We start from the raw sequence: 20,318 nt of genomic DNA, 5'->3' as shown, positions 1-20,318 counted from the left end.
CGGAGAACTGAAGCCAACATACTCCTATACCCTTTAATCGTAGGGGCTGAAAGGGATCTCTCATTCCTAAGATGTAGAAGGAAGTCAGCTATTTGGGTCACAGAGGTATTGGTAGAGGAGATTGAATTGGCTCTACACCAGCTTCGGAAGACTTCCCACTTAGATTGGTAGACTCTACGAGTGGAAACCCTTCTTGCTCTGGCAATCGCACTGGCTGCCTCCTTCGAAAAGCCTCTAGCTCTAGCGAATCTTTCGACAGTCTGAAGGCAGTCAGCCGAAGAGCGTGGAGGTTTGGGTGCAACCTGTCTACGTGAGGTTGACGTAGAAGGTCCACTCTTAGAGGTAGAGTCCTGGGGATGTCGACTAGCCATTGAAGTACCTCTGTGAACCATTCTCTTGCAGGCCAAAGGGGAGCAACCAGCGTCAGCCGTGTCCCTTCGTGCGAGATGAATTTCTGCAGAACTTTGTTTATTATCTTGAACGGTGGGAATGCGTAAAGGTCGAGATGGGACCAGTTCAGTAGAAAAGCATCCACATGAACTGCTGCAGGGTCTGGAACAGGGGAACAGTACAGCGGAAGTCTCTTGGTTATGGAGGTGGCAAACAGATCTATGGTAGGTTGACCCCACAAGGTCCAAAGTCTGTTGCACACACTCTTGTGGAGGGTCCATTCCGTGGGAATGACCTGATTCCTTCTGCTTAGGCGATCTGCTGAGACGTTCATATTGCCCTGAATGAACCTCGTGACCAGAGTGAGGTTTAGACCTCTTGACCAAATGAGGAGGTCCCTTGCGATCTCGAATAGGCTCCTCGAATGGGTCCCTCCTTGCTTGGAGATGTAAGCCAAGGCTGTGGTGTTGTCTGAGTTCACCTCCACCACTTTGCCTAGCAGGAGGGACTTGAAGTTCAGCAGGGCTAAATGAACTGCTAGTAGCTCCTTGCAGTTGATGTGGAGCAATCCCTGTTCCTCGTTCCACGTTCCCGAGCATTCCCGTCCGTTCAAGGTCGCACCCCAGCCCGAGTCCGATGCATCTGAGAAGAGATGAAGATTGGGGGTCTGAATAGCCAACGATAGGCCCTCCCTGAGAAGGAGATTGTTCTTCCACCACAGGAGAGTGGTCTTCATCTCTTGGGTGATTGGGATAGAGACTGCTTCGAGAGTCGAACCCTTGTCCCAATGAGCTGCAAGATGGAATTGAAGAGGGCGGAGGTGGAGTCTCCCTAGCTCGACGAACAGGGCCAGTGATGAAAGGGTCCCTGTGAGACTCATCCACTGTCTCACCGAGCAACTGCTCCTCTTCAGCATGCTCATGATGCACTCTAGGGCTTGGCTTATCCTGGGGGCCGATGGAAAAGCCCGAAAATCCTGACTCCGAATCTCCATTCCCAGGTACACAATGGATTGGGAGGGAATGAGCTGAGACTTTTCTATGTTGACTAACAGACCCAGTTGTCTGATTAAGTCCAAAGTCCAGTTGAGATTCTCCAGACAGCGACGACTCGTGGAGGCTCTCAACAGCCAGTCGTCTAAGTAGAGGGAGGCTCTGATGTCCGATAAGTGTAGGAATTTTGCTATATTCCTCATCAGATGAGTGAACACCATAGGAGCTGTGCTTAGGCCAAAACACAGGGCTTGGAATTGGTAGACAACCTTTCCAAAAACGAATCTCAGGAAAGGTTGGGAGTCTGGATGAATAGGAACGTGAAAGTAGGCATCTTTCAAGTCCAACGAGACCATCCAGTCCTCCTGTCTGACCGCTGCTAGGACCGACTTCGTCGTCTCCATCGTGAACGTCTGCTTGGTGACATACGCGTTGAGCGCGCTGACGTCCAGCACCGGTCTCCAACCTCCTGTCTTCTTGGCCACAAGAAAGAGACGGTTGTAGAAGCCCGGGGATTGATGGTCCCGGACTATAACCACTGCCTTCTTCTGCACAAGTAGCGACACCTCCTGGTGCAATGCTAGCCTCTTGTCCTCTTGCAACCTGGCTGAGCACTCGCGGACTGGACTCTGCGTTTAAGTGGTCTCGAGACCTGAGACCAACGTTTCTTCCCTGACAGTTGATCAGCGGACGAGAAAAAGACGGGCTCAATCGTCTGCAGGTGGGAGTGACGGTCTTTGGAAGACACGCCCGCAACCACCGAGGATACTTCTGTGCGCCTAACAAGGCCTGCCGAACCCTTATGCCCTTCGACATTGCTTCTCCCCTGGGCTTGGGAGCTTGCAAGAGGTCCCGGACTGGGAGGACGACTGGCTCGCACAGAAGTATCCTCACGCACCACACTGGCACTGACACTAGCACTTGGCACTGCACTGACACTAGCACTCGTCACAGCACTGGCACTAATTCCACCCACTGCACTCTTGACCTTAAGTTCCTTGACTTCGGCCATCAGAGACTTATGATCACTTACCACTGACTCTACTTTATCGCCTAAGGCCTGAATAGCACGCAAAACAACAGACATATCAGGCGGAGGGCAAACAGTAGGTTCGGGGGTAGCCACTACAGGGGTAGGAAAAGGTAGGGGATCATGAGGTGAGGAAAAAAGTGAAGAGTGAGAAGAACTCCTCCTAACTCTACCTCTCTCTAACTTAGTTGAATATTTCAAAAGACGGACAAATTCCAGTTCCGAAAGTCCGGCGCATTCCTCACATCGATTTTCTAACTGACAGGGCCTGTCCCTACAGTCAGAACAAGCGGTGTGAGGATCTACCGAGGCCTTCGGAATACGCCTATTGCAAGACCTACATCGTCTATGGGAGGGGGCTTGCGAAATGTCAGACATCTTGAATCCAAAGAGTTAGCCAAAGGGGGTTCCAAAATCAAGCAAAAGATCGTTAACCGTTACTCAGGACTATATAAAAGCTATCTAGCTAATATAAGAAGGTTTCCAGTAAAGCGACAGCCGAAATCTGAGAGAATACTTCACCAATTAGCCGTGAAAATACTCGAAGATCATAAGCGTATCCCAGAACGTCTTGCCGGAAGCACGACAGAGGAATAATTGAGGAGGTGTCAACAAGAAGTACTTGAGTACCTGGCCACAGGTGGCGCTGGTAAGTACACCCCCTTCTAGTATTGTGATAGCTGGCGTATCCCTCCATAGAATTCTGTCGGGCAACGGAGTTGACAGCTACATGATTATCGGGTAAGTTTAATATTGAAAATTCTTCTTCTCTCATGGGGTTAACTATTGCATTAAATTGTTCAGTGGCAAATTTCCTTTTGGCAAGGGTAGAAGAGACTCTTTGGCTATGGTAAGCAGCTCTTCGCAGAGGACACTCCAAAATCAACACATTGTTCTCTAGTCTTGGATAGTGCCATAGCCTCTGTACTATAGTCTTACACTGTCTTGGCTTAGAGTTCTCTTGCTTGAGGGTACACTCGGGCACACTATTCTATGTAATTTCTCTTCCTCTTGTTTTGTTGAAGTTTTTATTGTTTATATAGGAAATATTTAGGTATTACTGTACTTACACTCGGGAAATCCTTTCCGAGTAAAAACCACCTTTTCCCTATAGAAAAATGCCCGTTTCCTTAGAAAATGACACTTATTTTTGTCGCAAATAAATACTTAATGTAATATATTTATATATATATATATATATATATATATATATATATATATATATATATATATATACAGTATATATATATATATATATATATATATATATATATATATATATAATATATAATATATAACATATATATGTATATATATATATATATATATATATATATATATATATATATATATGCAGAACTGTATATATAATGGAGGACACCCCGTGGGAACTCGGGGTTTTGGGTGGGGAAAACATACTGGGGAAACGGTAAATAATGGTAAAACAAACCTTTTCTTCTCTATTCATTATGTCATTACGTTCTTGGAGGTATAATAAATCCATAGAAAACTGCACAAATTATGTATATCCTATACTAACAGTATATTTTTCATTTATTTGTTGACATTCTACGGGTCGGTTTTATTCGCTCCAGTTTGTCCGTATGTACATACCAGTTTTAGATCTTCTGCACATAAACCCCGCCCTCCTGCACATAAACCCAGCCCTCATTTATTTTTACCAATTAGATTACTTGTTTCTTATAACCCCTCCCCATTTTTCCCCACGTCATTCAAGTACAGTATTCTACTTGACCTAATACAACTGTACCCTTCTTTTTATGTAATACCCACATGAATATAATACGTTTTATGCAAGAATTACTCGTTTTCTTATAAACCCTCCTCACTTATACCCACGTCATTCAAGTATTCTTCTTGATCCGACCCTTCTAATATCGTATGTACCCATTCTTTTATACAATACACACATGGATATCTTGTTTTATCCTAACCATTCTTCTAATACCGTATATTTTATGCAATACCCACATGGAAATATTTTTTACCCTAGTTATTCAAGTATACTACGAGTCTTGACCCCTCTAATAACGTTGTTACCCACTCGTTGATGCGATACCCACTTGTATATTTCTCCTTGTTTACATGCCTCTCTCGACCGTTTTCTCCCTTATTACAGCATTTCAATTTATTACCATTAAATAGAAATGAAGGTCAAATTCGGTTAAATCACGTTATTTACTGCAGGAAAACATATGTTTTATTTTCGAAATGTTACCCCGATCGTAAATAAAATTTTACCAATATTTATTTTGTTGTTGCTGCTGTTCTTAGAATTTTTGTTTCCTTTCCTCAAAGGGCTATTTTCCCTGTTAGAGCCCCTGGGCTTATAGCATCACACTTTTCCAATTAGGGCTGTAGCTTAGCAAGTAATAAAAATAAAAATAATAATAATAATAATAATTGGTATCTTTTAATCCAGTGTTGGAGCTAAATAAACTTACCATACAAAACCCATGGAATATCCTGAAATTATCATTATATTCACAATAAATGTTATAACTTAAATGAGGTTAAAGTATTTTCAATGAAGATAGAACCTTTGGATCATATCTAGGCTAACCTATATTCAAACGTCTGGCCAATTATCATTGTTACTATTATTATTATTACTAGCCAAGCTACAACCCTAGTTGGAAAAGCAAGATGCTATAAGCCCAAGGGCTCCAACAGGGAAAAATAGCCCAGTGAGGAAAGGAAATAAGGAAATAAATAAATGACGAGATCAAATTAACAGTAAATCATTCTAAAAACAGTAATAACGTCAAAATAGATGTCATATATAAACTATTAAACGTCAAAAACCGATATGTCATATATAAACTATAAAAAGTCATGTCAGCCTGGTCAACATAAAACCATTGGTAAAGTTGTACAAAACATTTGCTGCAACTTTGAACTTTTGAAGTTCTACTGATTCAACTACCCGATTAGGAAGATCATTCCACAACTTGGTAACAGCTGGAATAAAACTTCTAGAATACTGTGTAGTATTGAGCCTCATGATGGAGAAGTCCTGGCTATTAGAATTAACTGCCTGCCTAGTATTACGAAGAGGATAGAATTGTCCAGGGAGATCTGAATGTAAAGGATGGTCAGAGTTATGAAAAATTGACCTTAACTCAGCTAGACAATCACATACGGTTTTCTCATACATAGTAGGAAAGCATTTTTATTTGTACGAGCTTTATATTCACACAACAGAAATGATAATTGGACTTACTTCATCCCATGATAGCTAAATGGTCATACAAACATGACGAAGAAAGTTCAACCGTCCCTAGCAACGCCCTAGCAACGGTAAAGACTTGTAAACAAAACAAAGTTACCAATCACTTATTGGTATCGTTTTCTGTAGTCAATTCGTCATAATTTTGCACGACGACTTTTAAACAAAACATGAGGATTTAAATGTTTCTGTATTTTTGAAGTGTAATAAAACTTCCAAGTAAAATCTAAATAAAATGTTAAATCCAAATCAAAGGTAATACATATAGATACAATTTTCTTATTTGTACCGAACAAAATACGATTTTCAACTGTTTATTTAGAAGAACGTCTTAGTATACATTATTATTAATTATTATCAATAATTATTAATCATTATTAATTATTATTATTATTATTATTATCATAAGTATGCTATAAGCCCAAGGGCTCCAACTGGGAAAAACAGCCCAGCGAAGTTTAGGAAACAAGGAAATAAGTAAACAACAAGCGAAGTAAATACAATCAAAATAAAACATTCTAAGAATAGAACATTGAATTATATATTTTATATGTAAACTATAAAAACTTAAACAAAACAAAAAACAAGTGGTAGAGAAAAAGGATAGAACACTATCTGCGTGTACTGTACCCTAGAGCTAGAGCACTCTAATTCTAATATAAGACAGTGGAAGGCCATGGTACACAGGCTATGACTTACCAAAGACTGGAGAACAATGGTTTGATTTTTGAGTGTCCTCCCAGAAGAGCTGCTTACTATAGGTACAGTCTATCTTCTACCCTAGGTTATAGGAATATGAAAGAAAAGACACAGGCCGGATTAACAAATAAAAAGTTAACCGAATAAGGAAAAAAATTGGTAAAAAAAATGTAACTACGGGAATAAAACAAAGGTGTAAAGGGTCAACTACTCTCTTACCATATATATATATATATATATATATATATATATATATATATATATATATATATATATATATATATATATATATATATATACAGTATATATTCCCACCCATATCCCTAAATTAAGGAGATGGTTACCCGATGCGTCCTCTCCAATGCCTTCTATTAATGGCATCCAAACCTCTTCTCCCACCATCCTTCACCTTTTCTTACCATCTAATTCCTTGCTTCTCTTACGATCTCCAAAGCCCCACCATCCACCCTCAACACATTCTGACACCATCTCAGTCATGACATTCTTATCACCCATGTAACCTATAGTATTCCCGTCAGTCTCCTTATTTCCCAATCTTTCAACCAGTGATATTCCTATATCCACCTTCACATTCTCATTTCTAAGCTATGCTTCTTCTTTTCGTCTTGGAGCATATGCTTCCAATCCATATATTTACAGTGATATCACTGTGCTATAAATCAAGGCTTTTAAAAAGATAAAGCATATTCTTATAACATGCCACTCAAGGTATCTTCCTCCACTGCACAGGCTGTTTTCACCCTATTCTCACCTTTAGCCTCACATCCTGCCTCCTAACTTGTAGTACTGTAGATCCTATAACTCTAAATTGTTCCACTTGTTATATAATCGAGCCACTAATTGCATGCATAGCTATTCAGTGTCTACCTCCTTATTACACACCATAACCGCAGTCTTATACGCATTTACCTTTTTCATATATATATATATATATATATATATATATATATATATATATATATATATATATATATATATATGTATATATGTATATATGTTTATATTATATATACATATATATACACACGCACACACACACACACACACACACACACACACATATATATATATATATATATATATATATATATATATATATATATATATATATATATATATATATATATATACAAAGTATGTGAATCGTGAAAATAATAGCTAAATATCTAGACATATGTTACACACCTTCTGGAGATAAACAGAAGACAGACAGAGATGATGAGAGCTAGGTATGCAATGGATGAAATATCATTGGAAGGAGAAAGGATTAATGAGCTAGAATCATTTAAGTATTTAGGAACTATTATCTCCAATACAGGGTCTTTAGAATTAGAGTTATTAAAAGATTGAAAAAAGCAAATCAGACAATGGCCAGGTTAGTTAAGTAAAATTTGAAAATCAAATCACCTGAAATTACATATAAAAATCAGACTATATATCAGTTTAGTGAGATTGGTGTTACTCTATCGATATGAGTTATGGTATGACAATGGAACAATCTCCAATAGATTCAGTAGATATGAGAACAAAGCACTAAGAAGGATATTGGGAGTTGAATGGCAGGACAGGATTAGAAATGAAATCATGAGAGATTTCCCGAGTGCCATATGTAGATGAGATCATGATGAGAGATATATGGAGATGGTTTGGGCATACTCTTCACACTCCCCATGAGAGATTAGTTCACCAACGTTCAGCTGGGTCTCCACAAGGCACTAGAAGAGTTGGAAGACCCAGGCCTACATGGCTGAGGACTATGAAGTGCAAAGTAGATGATGAATGGAGAAGCATTGAATTAAAAGCTCAAGATAGAGAAGACTGGAAAAATCTAACCGAGATCCTTTGCATCAATGAGCGTAAGAGGAGATGATGATGATGTGACACACATGCACCCACAATCTACCCAAGGTAAGACTACTCCCTCTCCCACCCACTTGAGGGATAATAAGAGCTGAGCATGATTGTTAAGATATATATATATACTGTATATATATATACTGTATATATATATATATATATATATATATATATATATATATATATATATATATATATATATATATCTTAACAGCCATGCTCAGCTCTTATTATCCTCGAGTGAGTGGGAGAGGGAGTAGTCTTACCTTGGGTAGATTGTGGGTGCATGTGTGTAACATCATCATCCTCTCCTCTTACGCTCATTGATGCAAAGGACCTCGGTTAGATTTTGCGTCTTCTCTATCTTGAGCTTTAAATTCAATGCTTCTCCATTCATCATCTACTTCGCACTTCATAGTCCTCAGCCACGTAGGCCTGGGTCTTCCAACTCTTCTAGTGCCTTGTGGACCCCAGCTGAACGTTGGTGAACTAATCTCTCTTGGGGAGTGCGAAGAGCATGCCTGAACCATCTCCATTTACCTCTCATCATGATCTCATCTACATATGGCACTCGGGAAATCTCTCATGATTTAATTTATATTCCTGTCCTGCCATTTAACTCCCAATATCCTTTTAAGTGCTTTATTCTCATATCTACTGAATCTATTGGAGATTGTTCCATTGTCATACCAGGACTCATATCTATAGAGTAACACTGATCTCACTAGACTGATATATAGTCTGATTTATATATATATATATATATATATATATATATATATATATATATATATATATATATATATATATATATATATATATATATATATATATATATATCAGCCATTATTAGTCAACTGCAGAACAAAGGTCGCAGACATGTGTTTCAACTTGCGTCTGTTTATGCTCGTTCTACAACAGTCCAAGCCTCAAAATTTTTGTTCGTCAATCCATCGACTTTTATTCCTTCCAGTGCTTCTTTTACAATCTCTAGGGACCCATTCTATTATTCTTAATGCACATCTGTTTTCCGTTACTCTCATTATATGACCTGCCCACGTCAATTTCTGTTTCCTATATGTTGTTAGAATATCCTCTACTTTAGTTTACTCTTGTATCCATGTTGCACTTTTTCTGTCTTTTAGTGTTAATCCCATCATTATTCTTTCCTTTGCTCTTTGAGTTTTGACTAGCCTTTTTTAAGGCTTTAATATGACTCCAAGTTTCTGAAGCACAAGTTAATTCTGTTAGGACCATCTGATTAAATACTTTTGTTTCTAGAGAAAGTGGCATTTTACATTTCATAATCTCACTATGCTTACTAAAATCTCTACATTTCATACTTATTCTCCTCTTAATTTCAGTTTCAAATTCTGGGGAAACACTTACTGTCCGTCAAATGTACGCATGTTCATTAACAATCTCTAGTGGTTCATCCATGACCTTTATTTATTGTCTCTACATTTTCATTGAGCATTATCTCAAGTTTTACTCATATTAATTTTCCATCCTACATGTCTGCTTTCTCTACTCAAATCTACCATCTTTTGAAATTTCTCCCATGATTCACTAAACTCAACTATGTCATCCAATCTTAAATGTTTTAGGTATTCCCCATTAAGATTGATTCCAAAATTTTTCCAATCTAGATTCTTAAAACTACTAGGCACGCTTTGAATAATTTAGGAGATATGGGGTCCCCCTGTCTAACTCCTTTCATGATAGGAATGTTCTTACTAACTTTAGGTAGTTTTAGGATTGCCATACTGGCAGTATAGATATCTTCAAGTATTCTACCATAAGATTCATCTATTCCTTGTATTTGAAGGGCTTTCATTACTGCTGAGGTTTTGACAGAATAAAAAGATTTCTCATAGTCTGCAAACATTCATATTCATCTGCACAACTATAAACATCCCAATATATTGAGAAATATATTGGCATGAATGTAATGCTCAACCACATGCTCCTATACAACAAAATATAATCTTTAAAAGCCTTCTTAAGAGTCAAATTTTAAATATGCACCTTAGTGGTGAAACCTTAAAATGTTTGCTGTTCAAGCCAGGCAGAGACTATCATCTTATGAATAAATCCATACTAAATAGCTTACCGAGATCAAAAGACTCAATAAAATGTCATAAAACCGGCTGCTAAACCTTGGATGTAAGAAAACAACATTCTTTGACCTAAAAGAAAAGACTTCAATAAACTACGAATAAAAGTTTGATCCATAACCTTGACAAAACAGTATTTTGTTTTTAAAGAAATTAATTGTAAAGAAAATAAACATTACCATAAGTGAATCAATGGATAGTAGACGACTTGCCCTACACTGTTTTGAATAGCTTATAAAAAATTGAAAGCAATTTTTATACTCTTCACATTCTCAAGAAAGCACCGGACACAATGCAACTGGGTAAAAGTAAATTTGAATTTCCCACGTGTAAACATTAAAAATTTAATTGAGTAACTTTCCCCAGAAGTGAAATTCAATGTAACTTCCATACACACTTCTATAATTATAGATTAACTTTCCAGTTTTTTTTAATAAATAACTATATACAGTATTAATTTTCCATTTTTTATATTAAAACTCGTAACTATTCACTTTTATAAACTGATAAATTTTGCATTAAACCAATAACCAGTCTTCATTGAAAGGAAGGAAAACATTAATTTTTCAAAGCATCTTAACCAATACAGTATAAAAATCAAATTTTTTCTAAAGAGATTTCCAGTGCCAAATGAATGTAGATATCTCATTATTCTTAGACATCTTTTCTACCGGTAATTGATTATGCATATTTTTGAATAACATGGTGAGGCTATAAACAGTTTATGTCATAAAAGTTTTAATTCTAAAGCACTGCTGCATTCCTAATCAATATACTGAATTAATTCATGGTAAGTAAGAATTTTCTATTTCTCTCAATTGCTATTACAACGAAATCAAAATGTGATAAAAGTTTGTGGTTGATTTTTATCAACTGTGACCATTTCCATCACATATGCAACTCTACCACGATAAAGATGTACATGTTATTCCTCTTCACTAAAATATTGACACCTTAACTCAGAAGTAAACCCATAGGAAAAAGTTGCCTACATTGTAATGAAGAGGGACTACTGGATTCCTAAAATTTTCCAAATAATAATCCAAACGGTGTAAAAAATGTCTAAGGTCTTCTAAATACATTAAGGTGTTTCTTTCAATTCTTCCCGTGCCAATGGAAGAATTTAGCATTTGAGATTTCTACTTCCTTCTGTGCTACTCGATGTCTTTTGTGTCTAGTTATTACAAATTTCAGTCACTTTCCTTCATTATTTTCACATATGAAAATTCGACAAAATACATTACATTATTGTATATATCAATGTATCAAGATAGAGACGACTGGCAAAATTTAACCAAGGCCCTTTGCGTCACTAGGCGTAGGAGATGATATTGATAATATATCAATAAAAAAATTTATCTTTATGTACAATAAAGGTTGTAAAGTGAACCTTCCTGTCGGATAAATATTTATTATACTGATTGACTCACTGTATATTGCTCTATCATAATGTCTCTTGAGAATTAATGTAAAACCATAAACTTGGTATAATTTTACATTTTTGTACAAAGGAATAGCTTGAGGTTTGATTTAAGAAAGGTTAAACAAATAAATCTTTTTAAAGAAGTGAAAGCTATGGACTGATTTCAAATAATTTCAAGGCGGTCATAGTAAGATTATGAATAAACCGGAAATTTAAGCAAGCTAGCCAACAGTTTCTAAATAATACAGTAATAGAAAGAATTACTAAAATCACAATTTTCTAAGTAATGTGTATTTTTCCTAGCTATAAAAATCTGAGTCCTAAAAGCTTACAGAACTCAGGTTTGTATACATAGCAAAATACAAATTACAATGGGTTGGTTCTCTTTCTTTGTTGGAAATGCCAATCTACTGTAGTGGAGGAGATGACTCTTGTAATCTTTAACTGTATATCATTGGATAAATAGACTGATGGGGACTGCCTTGTTCAAGAAGATTAGTAAGAGGTCAAAGGAGAGAGCTCTTCCCCCAAAGAGGGATAGTAGTCCGGAATAATGATCAACAGGTTTGCATATAATTCACCATACTTTCCTTCATCAAGGGAGGATGGGGGAGAGCTTCTCTAGATTCTAAAGGATGGAGCTCAGAAGTGTAGTTTACCAGCATTAAGTCCCATCCAGTAAGTAGCGGTTTGACCGCTTCATCCCCAAGAGAGGGGTAGAAAGAATGGAGAAGAGTCAGTCATTCTGCCTGCATTTCAGACTTACATCTACACGTTACCATAGAAAAGACGCTTACAGTTCCATAAAGGAGCTGGGCTTGCTATACAACTACTTGCGCCGCCACCACACGACCAAGAGCAAAGGCATCGAGGGACTTGTGGTTACTCTTGTACAGTAGATTAAAGGCTGTGAAGGTAGTCTGGTGTATAAGTAACCTAACCTTCAACACTTGCCCGATTGCAAGATTACTCTTGAAGAGATGGGTGGAGCCAAGCCCTTGACTTTGCTAGTTCCTATCATAGCTGGTACCTTAACCCTCTCAGCAGTCTAGGCGTATGCATTACAGATCAACTCACAAGGTTCAAAACAGATCATGTTCTAGAAACCTCTTTCTTGGTTCTACCAGTGGTATGGAAGAGTCATTGATGTTCAGATCTGAGGAGTCAAGTATTCTTCAGATAGAACTGTAGAGTCCTCACAGGACACAAAAGCATCTCCTCTCCTTGCCACCCAATGTTTTAGTTACCGAGGGGATGAAGAGAGGTTGTGCCCTGGTAGGTTCCGAGTTACGCCACGTGACCTGGCACCAAATTTAGGGAGTTCCTCCCCCTCAAAGCATGGAAGACTTAATCTGCCTAAAATCTTCATCAATACTAAGGGAGCAAAGACTGTCTTGAGAGTCCAAACCTACACTGACGGTCTTTTCAAAGGCTCAGATGGGTGAGTGAGAGTTTTGAGAACAGGGGACATGTCACCCTCCAGGCCTTGAGGTACCGAGATAAGCGAGACTATTTAAAGTCCCTCACGTGCATAGACAATTTATATGAGGATGAGAGAGAGCTCTATTCCCTTTTGTTGAAAGACCAAGCTCAAGTCTAAGTGGCAGCCTTGACAGCAGTGACTGAGAGGAACTTCTGTAAGCAAAGGAAGACAAGAAAATTCAAGAGCTGCTACATAGATTATATGATCAAAGAAAAATCCTTATATGGCATCAATTGCAGAAGATAGCATACTTTCCCTGGAAGAGTGAGGGCAAAAGGGTATTCTCTCGACATCTCGACAGGGCAGAATGGCATACCGTTTGATATGAGGCCATCTGAGAGCCACCAAGGTAAATCTGTGTCCCGGCATAATCCCCAAACGGTAGATTAGCAAACCAATGAGAGTTGATGGGAGGAATAGCCTAACCATGTGATCCCACGGGTGTTAGAAAGGCGACTTCAAACACATCCCATGGGTATCGACACGGGGAAAACACAGAGAGCTTCCTATTCAGCCGTGTGGCGAACAGGTTGATCCCTGGAAAAACCAATGAACCAGAAGCCTCTCTGTTATGCAGGGATGTAAGGACCACTCTGACCTTACAACTTTCCTCTGGCAATTGAGTGTGTCTGGTGGCCCCTTCCTCTTGCCTGAAATGTACTTGGTTGACAACTACATGGTGTGGAAGGCCGTCCCCATGTGCATTCAATTCGTCAGCTCCTTGAGTAGGCAAGTCCCCTTGGTAGACAAAAGCCTCTCTAGCAGAGATGTCGCAAAGGAGCCATATCCCTGTGACTACAATTGGTCTTCCTGGACTTCTTCGTTCTCTTCCTCTTCTTCTATCTCTTCTTCAATTGAGGAGAATACTGTAGTCAGAATCAAAGTCAGAGGTCGAAGAGGAGGACGACAAAGAGGAAGGATAATGCACACACTTCTTCCTCTTCCTACCTCTTACTTCTGGTGCTGTAAGCCAAGCGGTTGAAGTCTGAGTGACCATCGACGACGACGCTCCCCCGTATGGAGAAACTACATATGGTGCTCCAACAGGGGCCACAACACTGGGGCACTGTCACATGGGGAGAGAGGATGGTGCCAGGGGGCACAATTACTGACACTGATGGTGGAACATGACCTGGACCCTCTAGCACAAGGATTGGGGGCAACAGGTACCAGGGAATGGTTGGGGATCACAGGCACTAGGTCAGGGATTGGGGTAATACCAAAGAGAGGGACATCAGAATGCTTTTTACTTTTACCTTTCCCTTTGCACTTATTTTTCAAGGTGACGGGGGCCACAGCTCCCTAACCAGACACCTCATCAGTGTGGTCTGGGGCTACCTTACCAGACTTACCCTTCACCACAACAGAAACAACTGTGCTCCTTGACAAAGGAGGAACCAGCATGCCTTTCACCACTTTCATCCCTGGGGATACTCGAGACAAAAAATGCATTACGGGACCTGAGGGAGAGGTATGCTTCACTATAAAATCCCTCAAAAAAGTCATTGAGGGCATACCTGAAAGACCAAAGGAAGACCAAGCCTTCCTTTGGTCAAACTTGTCATCAGCAACCTTAACAGTCTAAGTCAAGGAGTCTCCAGGATCCAAATGGAATGATGAACACCAGGAGTACCCCACGCACCAGCGAAACCTAAAAATTCTACCAATGTAGATTTGAGTCCTCCTGACACCCGCAGTGTACTCCCCAGGGACCAATCCAAGGGCATAAGCACAAGCGCAAAAGCAGCAGCAGCACCCTCTGTGGAGACAGAAGCGAAAAAAAAGACTTCCCTGAAGTCTTCTTGGGCACTGACCAGTCTGACCCCAAGCAAACATTTCTTGCCCTTCAGGGCTTACACCTGCTACTGCCCCATAGACCACATTCAAGACACGGCAGGATGACTACGAACAGTTAAGACCCCGTCACGAGGCACAAAGTGAGTGAAGATCAACAGCCGGTATAACCATAAACCAGTTGCAGTGTCATCCCTTCCCATGGCAAACACGGATTTCTTGCTTCCAATACATCACAAGCAATCATTCACTTCCTGTAATAAAGACAGAAATTTGACAGGTTATTTTCCAGGAGCTGTCTACATATCCGTACATGACAACGGCCGAATCAAAATTGAGGTTTCTGTGACTGGAAAGGAGGAAGAGCTCCTCACCCTACCCAGTTTGATAATCGCTTGTTATCCAATTCTAACGACTAAATCCAGCTTGAGCTGCAACGATATCCCTAATAAAAAGATCAAGGTTTTTAGGACGTGTAGGAACAAATTTAGATAGTTAGAAATATAAAACATTTCATGATTGTATAATCTAAAATAATTCCAGATTATTTCTCTCTCTCACTTTCTAGTGATGTCTTTAATCGATGATTGTTTTCAGATGATGTTCAGCGAGCCGAGCCATCAAGCACCAGTGTGGTAAACTAAACTACTGGTTACTGCATAATTTAAAAGTTAGCCACAATTCAAATTTTTTATGCATCTGATTTTTTATTATAATTTTTGCACACCTTCATATTGGCAGAAGATTGTTAGTTTAACGTTTGTGTGGTGGACGCTTTACAGCCTAATTGTGTTAACTTTCGTCCAGTGTCTACCTTGCAATCATATCTCCAGAAATCCAAGTCATCAGAAGTAGTCGGTTTCAAAACACTAAGCCCAAAATGTCCCTTTTTACAGGGGGCTATCTGTGTTTTCTTGACATTCCTCATCCAAAAAAAAAAATAAATAAACTGCAACAAGTCTAACCCATTACAGTGGAAGAACCATGTTACAGAGGCTATGGCACTACCCAAGATTGGAGAACAATGGTTTGATTTTGGAGTGTCCTTCTCCTAGAAGAACTGCTGAAGGTAATCATCCATTTCCTAGTTTGCAATTTGGTTTTCGTAAAGGCCTTGGAGCATGTGATGCCCTTCTTACAATCTCCAATGCTGTACAGAAATCCCTTGATCGTGGTCAGGAAGTTCGTATGATTAGCCTTGAATTTAGTGCTGCCTTTGACCATGTTAATCATGAGGCCCTTGTTTTCAAACTGAAACAGTTGGGAGTGGGTGGGTCATTTCTTAGCATTATTATTGATTTTTTAAGTAATAGATCTCAAAGAGTTGTTGTTGATGGGCACCATAGTGAGTACAGGAATGTGATATCTGGTGTTCCTCAGGGTAGTGATCTTGGCCCATCACTTTTCATTCTATATACACATAACATGTGGTTTGGCCTAAAAACAAGCTTGTTGCATATGTAGATGATGCTACTCTCTTTGCATCAATTCCATCATCTAGGGTTGCTGAATCCCTTAATTGAGATCTAGCTAAAACTAGTGTATGATGCAAATTATGGGGCATGAAATTGAATCCTACCAAAACTCAAAGTATGATTGTAAGTAGGTCAAAGATAGTGGCTCCTCAGCATCTGGATCTTAGCAATAATAATGTTTCTTTACCTCGGTAGGTCTATTCTAAACTTTACGGTGGGATTCTCTACAGCAAATTTACTTTTGAGAAACACATTGGGTCTGTGTCTTCTTCAATTGCACAAAAACTTGGTTTATTGAGAAAGTCTTTTAAGATATTTGGTGATCAATCTATTCTGAAGAAGTTTTACTTCATTCATTCTACCTTGTTTCAAGTATTGTTCTTCTGTCTGGTCTTCAGGTGCCGATTCTCATCTTAATTTGTTGGACAGGAACTTATGGTCTATTAAATTTCTCATTCCTGATCTAGACATTAATCTCTGGCACCATTGTTCAATTAGTTCATTATGCATGTTACATGAGATTTTTCATAATTCTGACTACCCTTTACATTCCGACCTTCCCGGTCAGTTCCATCCTATTGATAATACTAAGCACGCAGTTAATTCTAATAGTCAGGCCTTCTCCTTCATGAGGCTCTTTACTACTCAGTATTCTAGAAGTTTCATTCCAGCTGTGACCAAGTTGTGGAATGATCTTCCTAATTGGGTAGATAAATCTGTAGAACTACAAACGTTCAAAGTTGCAGCAAATGTTTTTATCTTGAACAGGCAGACATACAGGTAAGTCTTTTTATAGTTTATATATGAAATATGTGTTTTAAAGTTGTTAATGTTTTTAAAATATCTTATTTTAACTGTTCATTACTTCTTGTATTGTTCATTTATTGCCTTATTTCCTTTCCTCACTAGGTTATTTTTCCCTGTGGAAGCCCTTGGGGTTGTATCATCTTGCTTTTCCAACTAGAGTTGTAGCACAGCTAGTAATAATAATAATAATAGTAACCAATGACCTACTCTTGAAGGTACCGCAACTATAATTGGTAACTCGGAGCAAGTCCACGTCTACTTTCAGTCTCTCCATCACTCATACACTCCACAAGACTGAAAAGAAAAAGCAAATAAAAGGAATTCGGCAAAATTTGGGCTAAGGCAGTTGAAATCAAAGTGGTTTTCTGGGCTCCGACCTGTGCCGCGCAGTGAAATACTCCTAGAGCACTATTTCTAAGGAATATAACTGCTATATATTACCAGAGAAAAAAAGCATAGGAATGCCAGGTTGAACCCAGCTCGCTCACCTATATAAGGTGTCGGTATAAAATACTGGGGCGTGATAATTCACAACCAGAGGTCTCGCACTATTTAGATATCTCCTCTTCAAAATCCCCGCCACAGCGAGGTGCCGTTCAACACTACTACCACTAACCCAACCCACGCCAGTGACGTCACTCCTTTATAGCACTGTTGTTATTAAGTCCAACATGTTTTTTTCTTGTGTTTACCCTTGGATTTATCATTATTTTATAATCGATGGCCGATTCCCATGATACCCCATCGAAGTTAAGTACTTTATCCATGAGTTTTAGCGAGATTGGGCAGTGTAACCTCTGTTTTTATTATTTGAGAAGTGTTTATATATGAACGGCGTCCCCGTTCTTACCGTTCATGGTTCGGCTCTGCCCTTTTTCTCGTTAGTTCGTCCGTCATTAATATTTGTTCGAACTTTTAGGAGTTTTTTCCTTACATTTATATAGTACACCGTCTTTATGCTTTCATCTAGCATTAACTTTATGTTATCCTATGATATCAGTGTTAGCGTTTCATCAAGGAGTAGGTTATGTTGGTATGCCTGCATTCGTGCATGTTGGTGGATTGCGTCACCTTTGAGATTGTTTCGCTAGTTCTAGGAAGTCGACCATCTCACTTATTATTATTAAACCTTTTAGTTTTATTTCGTACGCTCCACCTAGTTTTACATTTGGTTCGAGTGGGACTCTCGCGTATTTTGTTGTTTTTACTGTTCGATCTACCGCTTCAGTAACTAGGTTGGTACACATGCTTTCCATCTGCTGATGGCGTCATGCTCCTCCCTTACCACTCGCCCGAGTCCCTCTCTCGCCATATTATTTCTGCATGCCTAACCTTACTTACGTGATTTCGCTTTTAATTCATTAATTATTTTTATGTATTTGTGCATTGATATTATGTTTATTGCTTTACTCCGTTATGATCATATTTTTGGGATTTTCATGTCATGTTGAGGGGATCTCCAGTTGGTAGCCCTGTCTACCACTACGCACTGGTGATTCCCCGGTACCATACCCCCCCCCCCCCCACAGGTTGGGGAAGCTATTCCATCCCCCCCTCCTCCAGTGTACACCCTTCCTCTCACTCGATGGTTGTTGGTTATGACATACGGGTCAAGTATGCTTGTTCCTCAGTCTTCCCTCAACGTTCCGACATATTGAGGACTGAGTGTACCCACGGGGTGTGACTTAGTCTCATTCATTCATACCGGGCGGTTTCGTCTCCTCCCCTCCCGTCGCCCCGATTGGCCATCGGTCGGGGGAGGGGGAGGGCCGGGACCACCGGGGACTATCACACGTGATTAGTCGGTATGACTGCACCTTGGTGTAACTTTTGCTTTTAGCTATGGTTGTAAGAATGAGCACTTATATTAGGAGTGTCCCCACCTACGGTACCTCCTGCTATTATCGTCCGCATAGGACTTATTAATATCCCATATCATTATATTATATTCTACATGAATCATTACCTTCGTCCCGGTACCTCCGGTTGGGTAGTGGGGGTTCCATTGGCTCCCCCCGCGCTCTCCTCCCGTCATCAGACATCGGAGCCTCCGGGCTCTTAAATACAAGATCTGTTGACACTGACACAGTTTTGATTAATATCCTCCCTCCGGGAGCCCTATTCAATTACAGACATTAGTTTTAGATCATAACTGGAGTTTTCTATTTATGTATTTTAAGGATGTATCTTAGGTTACTTTAAGTTTACTTTAAGTTACTTTAAGTTTACTTTAAGTTTACTTTACCAACCCTGTTCCCCGGCCCCGGGGGCCCCGGAACTAGTTTTGATTGTATTTATTCATCACTGTTTTTTGCATCCTTTTTCATCCCTTTTTATTTTATACCTCCCTGGTAATGACGGGATGGTATATTCCTCGCTATGACAATATTATTTCATTGATAATCTTAACTTATTACGGAATTGTTTCAACAATGTCTGTTAATTTTTATAATTTTTTCCCCGGTTACTATACCGGTTCGAAATTTTGTTCATAGCCTTTTGTCCCGATTTCATATCGGTCTATTTTAAGAATCCGGAACACCCGGATCTTTTTAGGTTATTAACCTATTATGGGATACTCACGTATCTGTATTTTATTCTATACTTCCCAAGTAGCGACGGGATAGTGTATTTCAAGCTATGACAATATTATTTCATTGATAACCTTAACTTATTACGGGATTGTTTTAACAATGTCAGTTTATTTATAAGTTTTTCCCCGGTTACTAAACCGGTCCTAGAGTTGTTCATAGCCTTTTGTCCCGGTTTCAAATCGGTCTACTTTAAGAACCCGGAACACCCGGATCCTTTTAGGTTACTAACCTATTATGGGACACTCACGTATCTTTATTTTATTTTATACTTCCCAAGTATCAACGGGATAGTATATTTCTCGCTATGACAATATTTTTTCATTGATAACCTTAACTTATTATGGAATTGTTTTAACAAAGTCAGTTAATTTATGATAAGTTTTTCC

General features: G+C 39.0%; 1 protein-coding gene across 1 annotated transcript in view; it reads right to left on the bottom strand.

The window, feature by feature from the left end:
- LOC137632612 (uncharacterized) overlaps positions 1-5,758 on the bottom strand; it is a 45,074-nt gene extending 39,316 nt beyond the window's left edge. The window contains exon 1 of the mRNA XM_068364661.1: positions 5,657-5,758. The gene's annotated coding sequence lies outside the window, so the exon portion shown is untranslated. The remainder of the gene's footprint in view (positions 1-5,656) is intronic.
- Between the last annotated feature and the right edge of the window lie 14,560 nt (positions 5,759-20,318).

Source organism: Palaemon carinicauda, chromosome 41 (genome assembly GCF_036898095.1).
Source record: "Palaemon carinicauda isolate YSFRI2023 chromosome 41, ASM3689809v2, whole genome shotgun sequence".
Lineage (NCBI taxonomy): Eukaryota > Metazoa > Arthropoda > Malacostraca > Decapoda > Palaemonidae > Palaemon > Palaemon carinicauda.
This window is presented reverse-complemented; position numbering and strand designations above follow the sequence as displayed.